The following is a 12,533-nucleotide window of genomic DNA, read 5'->3' on the forward strand; positions in this document are numbered from 1 at the left end:
TGACAACTAAAATAGCATCAGATAGGTGATGCTAACTCATAACACATGTGATCTTTTGGAAAATCTTGCCTTACACCACCAAAGAATTGTCACCTAGCTTTTGTTGTACTTCACAAGGCCACTCCACTCTTCTATAAAACTAACTTCTTCAAGATAATAAGAGCTACAGATTTGATGATGAGAGCTAATTTCCACATTTCACTTGTTGTAATTTCAGTTTTTTTTGATGAAAGCAATGATATTTGAAAGATCAAAATGGATTATCATTATATAATAAATTCTGAATTTCTGAGATACTAGTTCTGGTTGACTTATTGCATGAGGGGGTGGCAAATCTGTATTCATGTGTATTAGTCAATTGATTGTTGCCATTATAAAACATATGAGGCAAGGTAATTTATAAAGATACAAATGTATTTTCTCACAATTCTGGAGGCTAAGCAGCCCCCAAATGAGGTGCACATAGGTTTTCTAATTAGCATGCTACTATCATATTCATAATTCATTAATTTTTTTCTTTTATCCGGGGAACAGAACAAAGTCACTGACCTAGCCTCCTAGGTTTTTTGTGATCTCTTAAATGCTGACTCACTGTGGCCCATTTGGCTCTTCTAGCTCCTCCTTTTGCAGGCTAGTCATATTCACAAATTTTAGTTTCTGTAATTATTAAGGCTCCCTTGTAATCTAGATCCTTCCATAGTGAAGGCTGTATGGGTGATGGGTCCACAGGTATCACCTGTTTACAAAGGAGGACTCCAGAACTTGAGCTCAGAATTACTAAAAAACCCTTCATTTTAACAAGTTCTCTGGGAAATGAATGGGCATTAATGTTAGGAAGGCCCACATATAGGTCACCTTCAGTTGAGAAACATGTCTTTGGTTTTCTTTACCTACTTCTTCTAACATTTGACTAGTAGGATTTCTCATCAAATTTCCCCTTAAGTGGAGGTATAGTGGTTAGCATAGCTGCCTTCCAAATTTCCCCTTAAATTGAAGAAACATGGCTATTTGTCCATACTTGTGATAGATGAAGTTTTCATAAGGAGGATAACTTTATCTGGGGTCACTTTCTGCAGGTGATATAGTCTTAGTCTTACTAACCTCATGATTTGATTAGCTCAGATAACCATAATATTTAAAGCTCTCAGAATAGTATTTTTACAAATAAACTGGTTTCTTTAAATATGCCAGAATTATCATTTGTGATGCAAAATATTGTATAAAAGTACAATTTTAGTTGTTAAAATGAGAAAAATCTGTGAAGATTTAATATTTATGATTCAAGAAGTCTGTAATGCCTGGGGACCACATGGATTCCATACACAAGTCCAAATTCACAGTAGAAGAGTTTCACTTTGTCCTACTGGGAATTCTCTGGTACTCTTAGGGGAATTTCAGATCTCTATTTCTTTCAATTCTGGAAATATTACAGCTATACAACTAGTTGAGTCTTGTGTTCAAAGTAACATATATAAACATTTTCCTGAGAAATAAACCACTAAAATGAATTGGTGCTTCAAAGAATTGTCACATTTGTTATTGTCAATCCTGCATTAGTGTATTTTTTTCTGTTTTATAAAGCCTAACATTTGTAAAGGATGTTCACAATCTCTTTAAATAGGCGGGTAAGACAAAAATAATTTTATTTTTAAATTATTTGTCTAAGGTAGAAATATTGTTCAATTTGTTAAAATTTAGATTGGTTATATAAGATGCCAAAAAAGCCAGTGAAAAATGAAAATTAGAGCATTATCTTGATATTTAATTTTTGAGCTAAAATGTGGATAAGCAATAATGTTGTGAGACTGATTTGTTCTTTTAGTGACTTTATATGATCATCTGCAACTTTAGACAATTTCAACATAGGTTTAAATACTCATGTCATAACAAGTCTTACTTTAGAAACATTTCTGATGATGCTGATAAAGTGGCCCATTGTGTTTAATTAGTCACAAGTCTGATTAAAAATGTTAAGGTGTCATTTAAATATTAGGCTGGTCATATATATAATGAAATGTGTCAGAAATGCATAAAATCATACGTAGGATTTCTAGAAACAATTCATTTCACAAGTGTAATAATTAAAACAAAGAAAAAATTTTATTTTATAAATTTGAGGTATATTACATGATGCTTTGTCATACATGTCCATAAAGAAGGAACTAATGTAGAAAAGCAAATTAGCATCCTTCATGTCATATAGTAAATATTTTGTTGGTGGTGAGAGTAACCAAAATCTACTATCTTTGGAAATTACCACTCTAAAATATTATTAAGGATTAAAACTATAGTTCTCCTATTGTCCTTATATTTAAAGAAAATGGAGCATTTAAATGCAGGAAGAACAATGAGAAAATGCCAATATATTTCTGAAAAACATGCAATTTGTTCAACAAAATTTTAAATAAGGTCTCTCTGTTGAACTGAAATCCCATGTGAAAAAACACTCTCCAATTTGAATTGAAGGAGAAAAACTGATCCTTTGCTATGTAACTTTAAATAAATTCAAAGATTAAGGAATACTTTTGCATCCAAACCTTAGAGCCTTTCCCTTTATCTCAGTTCAGTCTTTGTTAGATACATTCTTTTTTGATATTTGATTTTTCCATTTTAATCTCTATGTATTTATGCTATTCTGTTTAATTTTCTTCCATCCTCTCATTTTCTTTCAAATTCCCTTTCCATAGCTTCTGTTGTAGTTTTCTTCTCCTTTCCTTCCAATTTTCTCCCATTTAAAACTTTTATTAAAATGGGGGTTATACTTGACTACACACAATATGAAAATACCAACTGTTCTTCATATCACTTAGAGTACTCTTACATTCTCTTTACTGTTATGCTACTTGTTTCCAATAATTTTCCATTATTCTCTGACCTAAATTTTATTACATAACAGAAACTGCTTCACTAAAGTCACTGAAAATTTCTTAATGTTATGACCAAGTGATTCTATTAATTCCTTATCTTATAAGACATTGATTTGGCTAAGTAGTACTATTCTTTATTTTTTCTTGTGTATCTTACCTCTCTTTGTGTCAACAAAACTCTGCCTTTCATTTTCCTTTTTACTTTTAAGTTCAGTCTGTTCATTATTTTTTATGGTCTCTATTCTGCCTCTCCATTGTTTAATCCAGTGCTCTGGTTTCCAATAAGAAATGAGTTTCTTAAATAGAATTTTGCTTAAAGCAAAAACTGCAAGAGAAGTTAGAGGAATCAGCTTAAAAGATGGGCAAGAAGATAAGAAAACAGGCAGCCAATGAACAGCCAAGTTATGACCCAAAACTATCTTCATAGATTGTTATTACTGCTGTTGGCCTTAGGTGCCACAATTCATATCAACAATGCTATTGCTGCAGACATGGGTTGTATTTGGTGGAGTCTTGATATTATTGCATTGGTTCCCTCTTCTTTTTTGTCTATGTACTTTTCTTTACCTCTCTCCAAATTAAAATACTGTATATGTTGGTTTGTCTTGGAAAATCTAGATTAACTTCCCTCTCTTTAAGTGTGAGGGGCATGAGAAAGTGAGTTCCTATCTCTTTTGACTCAAGTATACAGTATCCCATGCCAGCCAAAAATGATTCATGGATTAGAAAGGGATTCTAATGTAGCCATGTAATAAATGTCATCTGCCCACATTATAATCTCTTTAGTATCACTTTCTCAACATTATTTCTTCTCCAATCTCTTTCTGTTGAATATTCTTACTGATGGACAGGATACACGTAAATGTACCTCTGACTACTCCAATGACACCCACGTTATTACTTCTGTTAGCATCTAGTAAATCAATACATTAAGATATATTTCAAGTGGTTGAAGAGATACTCCCTCTACAAATTTGACAAAAAATTGAAGTTTTCAGCTTCATTCTTCTTGACCACAGCCCAGTCACCAAGGAACTTCTTCACTGGATGACTTTTAATACCTCTTAAGCAACTAAGTCTTATTGACTTTTCATTCTTTAAATTATTGAAAATGTAGCAACATATATGGAGTAGGAACCACACTTTTATTCATTTCATACTCAGAGAATTCTAAAGCAAAGATTATTTTTTTGCTTAAATTCTTTTATTGGTACATTTTAGGTATATAATACATTTACATTTATCATTGAGTGCTTGTACCTGTACATGATGTATCTTGGTTCTTATTTTTTCCCCATTCCCTATGCTGCCTTCACCACCCCGCTCAAAGTCTTTGTAAATAAGGAAGGGTGGAAGGGGTGAAAGTATAGATTCTTAATCTCTTCTTGAAATACTATTTCTGCAGTTCTATCTTCTAATGTTTGTTTCATACAATAAGCTCCCCTAGACCATGTACATGTGTAATATTGTTTGAGAAGTGCTGGACAATAGTAACAGTTTCCTGATTACTAGACTTTAAAGTTCCCACCCAACAGACATTGTGTATTTTACCAAATATTTAATTTAAAAATTATTTTCTTATTTATAAATTCCATATCTTAAAAACTTTTAGTATAAACTTGCTACTTGAGAAATAGAACTCAAATTTCTTCAAGTGGCTTTTGAGTCAGTTAAAAGTATTGTCATTCAAATAACTTTAATGTAGACTCTGAAGAGGTGTAGGACACAGAATTTCCAATCACATTCCACTGTCCCCAGGAAAAATGTCACTACCTTAAAAACCTTCTCATTTTCTCTACGTCTGTTATTACTTGCACATTTATTGAACTGAATTAATTGAAGTTTTTGTCATTTTTAATTTCCCCAAACTATCTTCTTCTACTATAGTAGTTCATATTCTGAAATGTACATTATAGCACAGTATACAAGTGATCTTATCATCAGATTTTCTCCCTACAAATTCTTATAATTTTTAAAATATTCACTACATTTCATTGCAGAGGGAATATGAAAATGAAAAATGCAACACTACTGACAGAGTTTGTCCTCACAGGACTCACATGTCAGCCAGAGTGGCAAATCCTCCTGTTCATCCTGTTCTTGGCAATATATTTCATCACCATTGTGGGGAACCTGGGTCTGATTATGCTCATCAGGAATGACTCTAACCTCCACATGCCCATGTACTTTTTCCTTGGGAATTTAGCCTTTGTAGATGCTTGGTCATCATCCACTGTAACACCAAAAATACTGGTTAACTTTTTACAAATAGGGAAGATGATAACTTTCTCTGAATGCATGATACAAATTTCTCCTTTGGAATCAGTGCAACCACAGAATGTTTTCTGTTGGCAGGAATGGCTTATGATTGCTATGTAGCTATATGCAAACCTTTACTCTACCCAGTGATTATGACCAATAGACTATGCATCCAGCTATTAGTTTTATCATTTGTAGGTGGCTTTCTTCATGCCTTAATTCATGGAATTTTTTTATTCAGATTAACTTTCTGTAATTCAAAAATAATACATCATTTTTATTGTGATGCATAGCATTGTTTAAAATTTCTTGTACAGACCCTTCTCTTAATTATCTCCTTGTCTTCATTTTCTCAGGTTCAATACAAGTATTTAGCATTATGACTATTTTGCTTTCTTATACATTTGTTCTCTTTACTATTTTACAAAGGAAGTCTGAAAAGGGTGCAAGCAAATCCTTCTCCACCTGTGGAGCTCATCTCTTTTCTGTGTTTCTGTACTATGGTCCTCTTCTCTTCATGTATGTACATCCAGCACCTTCAGAAGCAAATGATCAGGAAATGATCTTCTCTCTATTTTACACTGTCATAATCCCTGCATTAAATCCATTTATCTATAGCCTGAGAAACAAGCAAGTCACAAATTCAATGAGAAAGATGTTGAAGAGAAATGCTTAGATCTCATATTAATATCTTCTCTCTTTTAATTAAAAGAAACCATTGTGGAAGAAAGTGTGAATGTTTTCAGTAGAATTCAGAGATTTTTGCAATTATAGTTCTGTAATGTTAACAATTTATGTTTATATACACTATTACCTCCTTAAAACATTTGCGTTCTTTATTCATAAACATAAAGAATTTTAATATATTATTTATGTCATAACAGAAAAATTAAAGATGAAAAGAAGTGACACATTTTGTAGCTTGTGTTCTTGTATTATTTTTATAATAAGCACTAAACTGAAGCTATTTTCATAAGACTTGGGTGAGATAACTTATACAGACAATAATGCTCTGTAACTTGGAACTCCTTTCACATTTATACTTCTGTGGGAGCAAATTTGTTTTTGAATGGGAAGAAAAGCGAGGAATACTACTAGTTATGAAAATGTCTTTCATTCTACTTGTTTTGGGAAGTTGTGGTTTTACATCTTGAAATTATTCAACTCATTTATCACTCAGAAATACCAAGTAAAATTTGAATATAATCATGAAAATGAGAAAGGGGCTAAAACAGTGAGGTCAAAGTTAAGTGTAAAAACAGATCAGTGTTCTTTGAGTAAGAGGGGGAAGTTTGTTACTTATTTTAGCCCCTGATGCCTTTTAAGGCCCTTTCCAGGTATATTGGTCTCTTTCTGAGAAATTTAAGAAACATTACTAATTCAGAAAACTAATGATGAAATTTAAAAATTAAGCAAGGATAGACCTAGAAAAAAGTGGCAGAATAGGAAGGAAATATTGTTAATCTTCCTTAAATTGAAAGTAAAATAAAATGATTAACATTTAAACTTTATTGGAATTTTTTTTGATGAGGGACCTTAAATGCATATTACCGAAGTTTGAGTAGTAGTTACGTGGTATAATGCGGTAGTATCCAGTTTTGGGCTAGGAAAGAAATCTTTGATTGGTGGTTGTCTTTGCTCTCTGATTCTTTAAATACAATGTGTTATCAATTTTCAGGGATCACTTTGCCATTTATCTTTCAACAGTAGAATCCCATACATTTTTTCTAGTGATACCATTGATTCCCTCATCCTAAAAATTAATGTCATGTTTACAAAATTCTAGTTACTATATCTTCAATCCTGCCTGCACTTTCATCCCCCTGCCTTCCTAAACTTTGTGATCAGATGATTCTTAATATACAGCTGTTAGATTAATTCAATCCCACTCTAAGAACTTTTATTGGATTGTCATTGCTACTGGGTTAAATAGTTTTGTAGGGGGAGGGGTCTATAGACATGAAAATAGAATAGGATCTTCTTAGGGCATCTAGTTTATATTGACTGGAAGGAGTTCAAAGCAAACTTTACAGGACAAATTCCAGTGGGAAGTAGGCCAAGGATAGGATTAAAGAGAGAGGAAGAAAAAAACAGATAAAGATACCAAATAGCATTGGGAATTGCACAAAGAGCTGACAGGTGGGACACAGAGAGAAAGCCAAGTTCACAAAGGATAAGCCATGCCCACTTCTAATAGAATATAGGGGATCAAAGGTGGGAAGAGGACCTGACAAAATTTAAGGTAGTATAGCTCACACCTGTACCATATACATAAGTAGTCACTCTAGGATTACTACATTATCCAGTCTAGAGTCACTGATTCATCACATGATTATAGACCACAATAGACAGCCAAACACACCCCCTTACTAACTCTAAGCTAACCATGATTAAGGCACTCCCTTACCAATCAGCTGCCCACTCCAAAGATAAGGCTCAAAATATAGATTAAGGACAAGTAAAAAACAGATTTGAAGAAGCTGAAAAAATGACAATAGGCAGAAGTGCTGAGAATCCAATCTATTTATAGCAAGTTCTGGGTGTGAGGGGGTCCACCCTATAAAAACAGACAGAAACGAAGGGGTAAAGGTACCTCCATTTTTCCAGAGCCCCAAACCTGTTTCCTTCTTATTAGGGTTGCTATCTATCTTCTCTTCTCATTTTTTAAAAAATTAATTTTATTGGTACATTTTAGGTATACAATATGGCATTCATCATTGGAAATTTGTACCTTTACATAATTGCTCTTGGTTCTTATTTTTTCCCCATTCCCCTGCTCTCCCTTCAACACCTCCATCTCTCCATATTTAAAAAGACTTTGTTTCCATTTTTTATTTTCTCATATTGATTCCATTCCCTTCTTTTCTTTCCCCTATTCCTTCCACTTCCCCTTCCCCTTTGCCCCTTTTCTTCCTATTTCACATTATCGATTATACCTTTTAGTCCTTATTTACACTTTCAATTTCTCATACTAGAGAAATTATTCGGTATTTACACGTGTGTCCTGTTTATTTCACTTAAGAGTATCGCCTCAATGTGCATCCATTTAGCTATAAATGTCTCTAATTTCTCATTCTCATGGCTGAGTAGTACTCCATTTTATATAAAAAAACCCCACATTTCCTTTTTTCAGTCTCCAGTTGATGGGCAGTTGGGCTGCTTCCAAATTTTAGCTATTATGAATTGTGCTGCTATGAACATGGATGCACACATATCACTGTGGTATGATTCTTTTAATACTTTGGGGAAGATACAAAGCAGAGGAATAGCTGGGTCAAATGGGACTTTCAGACCTAGTTTTTGAGGTATCTCTGTACTGGTTTCCACAGTGTTTGCACCAGTTGACATTCCCACCAGCAGTGGAGCAGGGTTACTCTTTCCCAACAGCCCCACCAGGATTTGTTATTGGTTGATATCATGAAAGCAGCCATTCTTTCTGGGGTGAGGTGGAATCTCATCATTGTTTTCATTTGCATCTCTCGAATGACCAGTGATGTTGAACATTTCTTCATATGCTTATTTGCTATTTCTACTTAATTGTATGATAAATGTCTGTTCATTTCGGATGCCCATTTTAGAATTGGGTCTTTAATTTTGGGAGGTCTGATTTTTTAAAGTTCTTTATAGATTCAAGATAGTAGACCTTTGTCTGAGGAACAGCAGGTGAAAATTTTTTCCCACATTGTGGGTTGTCTCTTCAAACTGTTGGTGGTTTCTCTTGCTGTGCAGAAGCTTTTTAATAAGAAGAGATCTCACTTGTTGATTGTTTGTGCTAGTTCATGGGCAACTGATGTTTTGTTCATAAAATCTTTTCCTACACCAATATCTTCAACAGTTCTACCTAACCTCTGTTCCAGCTGTTTCAGCTTTTCTGTTTTAATATTTAGATCTTTAATCCATTTCAATTTTAGTTTAGTGCATGGTGAGAGATATAGGCCTAGTTTTAATCTTAGGCAAGTTGAAACCCAATTTTTCCAGCACCACTTATTAAAGAGGCTATCTTTCCTCCAGTAAGGGTGTTTGGCTCTTTTGTCAAAGATGAGGGGGCTGAGTGTGTCTGGAATTGTTTCTGCATCTTGTAATCTGTTCCACCGGTCCTCAGGTCTGTTTCTTTTTTAGTACCATACTGTTTTATCACAGTAGCTTTGTAGTATAGTTTTAAGTTGGGTGTTATGATTCCCCCTCCAACATCTCTGTTGCTTAGGATTGCTTTTGCTATTCTAGGTCTCTTCCTGTTCCAAATGAATTGTTGGATTCTTTTCTCAAGATCCATGAAGTATTCTGCTGTAATTTCTATTGGAACTGCATTGAATCTGTATAGCAGTTTTGGAAGTATTCTCATTTTCACTATGTTGATTCTTCCTACCAATTAGCAAGGGATATCTTTCCATTTTCTGATATAGTCTTCAATCTTTCTTTCCAGAGTGCTACAGTTTTCAGAGAAGTGGTCTTTGATTTCTTTTGTTAGGTTGATTCCTAGGTATTTCAGTTTTTTGGATGCTATTGTGAAAGGAATTGTTTGCTCTATTTCTCTCTCAGTGAGTCTGTTGTTCATGTAGAGGAAAGCTGTTGATTTTTGTGTTGACTTTGTATCCAGCTGCTTTACTTAATTTGGATATTAAGTGTAGAAGATGTTTGGTGCAGTTCTTGGGGTCTTCTATATAGAATATCATGTTATTTCCAAATAATGACAGTTGGACCCTTTTCATTTCCTATCTTTATTCCTTTTATTTCCTTCTGTTGTCTAAAATGCTGTGGCTAAGGTTTCCAAAACTATATTGAACAGGAGTAGTGATAGTGAACATCCTCATCTTGTTGCTGATTTTGGTGTGAAGGATTTCAGTTTTTGACCATTTAGTATGATATTGGCTGTTGGTTTTTTCATAGAAGGCTTTTATCAGATTGAGGTAGACTCAGTCTATTCCAATTTTTTGTGTTTTTTTTTTTTATCATAAATGCATGTTGGGTTTCCTGGAATGCTTTTTCTACATCTATTGAGAGGATATTATGGTTTTTGTCCTTGGCTCTATTAATATAGTGTATTACATTCATTGAGTCATGTATGTTGAACCATCCCTGCATCCCTGGGATGAATATCATTTTCTCTGGTTGTATAATCTTCTTGATGATATTGGGCAATTGATTTGCCAGTACTTTATTAAGGACTTTTGCATCTATGTTTATTAGTGAAAATGACCTATAGTTCTTTTTCAATTGGATCTTTCTCTGTTTTGGGGATCAGGGTGATGCTTGCTACCAGGAATGAATTTGGGAGTATTGCTTCCCTTTAATTTTCATTAAAGAGTATAAACAGTAGTGGCAATTGTTCCTCTCTTAATGTCTTGTAAAATTCAACAATGAAGCCATCAGGACCTGGGCTTTTCTAAGTTGGTAAGTTTTTAGTTAGGTTTTCTATTTTGCTGATTGATATTGGGTTGTTTAGAATATTTAGGTCATCTTCGTTCAACTTTGGTAATTCATGTGTATCTAGAAATCTGTCCACTTGTTTGGTATTTTCCATCTTATTGCTGTATAGTTTCTCAAAGTAGGTACTGATGATCCTCTGGATTTCTGCTGGGTCGATTGTAATTTCACACTTTTCATTCCTAATTGCATGGATTTGGGCCTTTTCTTTACTTTTTTTTCCCTCTTCTCATATTTTTTCCTTTCCCTTTTTTGCTTTCCCCTACCCCTCTCAATTCCCCTGCTCTTTTAGACCTTTTCTCCCTGTTACACAATACCAGTTATACATTTTTTTAAAATTACAACATTAAGATCTAGGAGACATTACCACAGATTTTACAGAATTTAAAAGGACATAGAAAGCATATTACAAAAATCTCTTTTGAAATAAATTTGACAACTTCTAAGAAGTACCTTGGAAGACAAATTAATGAAACTAACTCTGGAGGATATATAAAATTTGAATAGCATCTATTAAAGAAAGTATATTCCCAGCTTGAAAACCCACCTATATGACAACAGCAGGCTCATAAACATTTTAACTGATAAATTATATCAAAAAATTAAAGCAGAAAAAAGAAGGAACACTTCTCTCCTCATTTTAGGAAATCAACATTGTGGTAATCCTAAAACTGGATAAAGATAATAGAAGAAAAAAGTATGAACATAGATAGAAATTTGTTTAACAAAACAAACTATTGGAAGTCAGATCTGGCAGTATGTAGAAAGTGGTTTTATTATAGGGATGGCAGTGTTGGTTCAGCATTGGAAGATCCACCCCCAAAAGTCATCATTTTAACAGAGGAAAGGACAAAGCCATATGATCCTATCACTAGTTGGAGAAAGAGTATTGGACTAAATTCTACAGCTGTTCATGGTAGAAGTTATCAGGAGGCTAGAAGTAGAACAGAACCTTCTCAACAGATTAAAGACATGTATTCCATACTTCCAACAAAAACTCCTTCTTTTCTTTACTTTTTTGATAAGGTTGGTTAAGGTTTTTCAATTTTGTGTATTCTTTCAAAGAACCAATTCTTGGCTTCATTGATTTTTTTTGTATCATTCTCTTAGTCTCCATTGCATTGACTTGTGCTCTGATCTTTATAATTTCCTCTCTTGTATGAACTTTGGGTTTGTCCTGCTCTTGTTTTTCTAGAAGCTAGAGGTTCAACATCAGGTTATTTAATTAAGTTCACTCTGTTTTGCTAATATGAGTATTCAGTGCTATGAATTTCCCTCGGAAGACTGCTTTCATTGTGTCCCATAGATTCCAATATGTTGTATTGACATTTTCATTTAATTGTAGAAACTGTCTGATTCATTCTTTAATTTTCTCTGTGACTCATTGGTTATTCAGAAGTGTGTTATTCAATTTCCATGAGTTTATGAAATTCTTGTGGTTTCTTTTGCCAATCAACAATTTCATTGTACTATAATCTGATAATATACAGGGGATGCCTTCAATTCTTTTGCACTTACTTAAGCATGTTCTATGAGCAAGTATGTGGTCTACTTTGGAGAATGACCTGTGTGCAGCTGAAAAGAACAAACCCTCAAGTCATGAAGTATCTGGGCTGAAGTCTTTCAATCCCTAAAATAAAACAGCCTCCAATCTAGATTGATGCACCGTGGAAAACTTTCTTTCAAAATTGATGGGGAAATAAGATATTTTCATGACAAAGAGCACCTGAGGAGCTTCATGAATACCAAAACAGCACTCCCAAAATTTTTAAACCATATCCTAGGAAAAGACAATGAGGATCACAACCCCAAGAATAAATGAGTAAATCATTCATTTATAAATAAATCATTCATTTAGAATGAATAGATCAGGCAAGACAAGAAATTAAATTCAAAGGACGAGAGTCCAACACAAAGAAAAGATCATGACAAGGATAGGCTAATAAATATCAGGCATAACTATCAAAGTTAATGGTCTGAACT

The 12,533-nt window shown here is 33.7% G+C and overlaps 1 pseudogene; it reads left to right on the forward strand.

Moving 5' to 3' along the window:
- The first annotated feature begins 4,874 nt into the window (after positions 1-4,874).
- On the forward strand, positions 4,875-5,802 carry LOC101702126 (olfactory receptor 5H17-like; annotated as a pseudogene).
- The last annotated feature ends 6,731 nt before the right edge of the window (positions 5,803-12,533 follow it).

The sequence above is a fragment of the Heterocephalus glaber genome, unplaced genomic scaffold, assembly GCF_053883595.1.
Source record: "Heterocephalus glaber isolate CG9 unplaced genomic scaffold, H.glaber_assembly_v1.0 deba00000122, whole genome shotgun sequence".
Lineage (NCBI taxonomy): Eukaryota > Metazoa > Chordata > Mammalia > Rodentia > Bathyergidae > Heterocephalus > Heterocephalus glaber.